This window comes from Aplysia californica, unplaced genomic scaffold, assembly GCF_000002075.1.
Source record: "Aplysia californica isolate F4 #8 unplaced genomic scaffold, AplCal3.0 scaffold00003, whole genome shotgun sequence".
NCBI lineage: Eukaryota > Metazoa > Mollusca > Gastropoda > Aplysiida > Aplysiidae > Aplysia > Aplysia californica.
Window position 1 is genome coordinate 2,195,420 of NW_004797273.1, and position 2,262 is coordinate 2,197,681.

Here is a 2,262-nt window from a genome sequence, read left to right on the forward strand (position 1 = left end):
GCTATTATTACTCGTAAAATAATTGTTAGTGCTTTCCAGAGTCGAAGTGAAGGTCATTCAGATGGTGAAGCGTCTGGTACATGGGACAAGACTCCTGGTGGAGAAGAAAAAATCCACGACCGAACAGGAAATGATAATTCATTATCCCATCTCATTAGCTAAAAGTGTACAGTACTTCAGTTAGGCAGAAAACGCTTGCACACTAACATCTTTACCACATTGGTTGTCATTTCTTCATTTCAAAGATGAACTAAAGAACTAAGATAAAATACACATCTTTACCACATTGGTTGTCATTTCTTCATTTCAAAGATGAACTAAAGAACTAAGATAAAATACATCCCATGAACACGACGGAATTAGAAAATGACTTTTAAGGTCTCTTCATCACAGCGGGGAATGGTGATATTTTAAACCTTAATTAAATACAAGATCACTGATTTTATTGTATTTGCACCTACAATCAAATCACAAGAACTCAGTGCTCAGTGTAGTGCATTTTTTAATATTCAAATAATTTATAGAACAAGTTAAATATAATACAGCGATAAGAAAAAAACATTTCATATGATGGCATTCTGATGTTTTTCACAAGACCATAACAAGCTTAAAGCTGAAAGAGCATAGATATTTATAAATATAATATAATGTTGTGCTTTAAATTCAGAAAAAGTACAACAAACAATGTAACAACAGCAAAAATTGAAAGCAAATACTCAAATACAGTTCATTGAAGAGCATTCGAACCCTAGACCATAGGAAGTATAAACACGAAGAGAGAATGTTCATGAATCTTGTTGTGTAAAACTAGACTGCACACATCGACTTGTCCTTTTCATTAATAAAAATAAGTTGCTAGCTGAAAGCAGAGTCTGCTCAGATTTTTGCACAAGTAAGCAGGGGACAAAATATTAATTGTAAGCATGCTCAAGAGCTGAATACTATAGGCTGACCATAATATAGAGGATAAAGCTGTTTTTATGAACAACTTTCGATTGCGTTTGAGTCAAACATTAGGATTTTGAAACTGAGATTATAATTCCAGGTAATACCCCCCCCCCCCAATTCATAGCAGCAAGGGGTGGGGTGCTTATATTCTTTATTAAATCTGGCTCATTGATGAAATAGCAAAGATATAGAGAAAATGCTGCGCATTAATAGGGATTGGACGCGGATCATTTTCTGTACTGTTAAAATAAATTAATACTTATTTAGCGTTGAATTGGGAATAAATTGGTGAAATGTATCAAAATTCATTCTTAAAAAAGAGTTTTACTTTTTTGACAGGTTGCTTAAAGAGTTTAAGGTGTTCGCCTCTCATTCAAAGGTCCTGGGTTCGAATCCGGGTAGCGACAGAAAAATTTTCTTCTCTGAAATTGTCTCCTTTCACCTCCTTTCTTACTCTCCATCAATATTTGCTTTCGTCTCCAATTTCTGCCTCCACCCCCTCACCTCCTTTGCCCCCTCCTTTGGGCTTCTGACTCTTTCTGCAGCCTTTGTACTGCTTCTCCTTGGCTCCTTCTTATAGCTGTCTTTCCGCCACACCCCTGATCTTCTGGTAGGAAAGATCTACATCTAGCCTTCTCGGACAAGGGAAAAAAATCTCAGAGGTCCTGTGTGCAAGTTACACATATTAAAAATCCCTTGGTGGTCGAAAATCGATAAGAGTAGGCTTCGGCCACCACCTGGGCAAAATTAAAAATTTCCTACCAGCTGAAAATGTTTGGTGTGTCTCGCACGCTCAAATGACCTTATATGCAGTTGCGAGCGCCGTAAAACAGGGTCAATAAAACGGTTTTGTACGTTAGTTAACCTGTCAGCCAGAACTTAAACTCAATACAAAAAACAAACAAACAAAAAAAAATCTATTCAGGAAAACAAACATTCAGTTCTTAAAAAGTTCCCTTTGTTACACAAAAGAAATAAGGATGAATTAGAAATTTATAGTATAGTGTGTGTGTGTGTGTGTGTGTGTGTGTGTGTGTGTGTGTGAGTGAGTGTGTGTGTGTGTGTGTGTGTGTGTGCATGTGTGTGTGTGCCCATGTGCATGCACGTCTGCATGTGCTTGTGTGTCATTGTGGTTAAATCAGGGGCTTGTCAAAACAATGAAATTGAAGAAACCGTAATTTTTCTACCCATTGAGCAATTGTCCTTGGAATTTTTTTTTTTGCTCATCACTTTTTACACCCATTTTAAAAGCACATTTCAATGTAGATTTTACTGAAAAACGTTGATAAAAAGCACAAAATATTAATGAAAGTT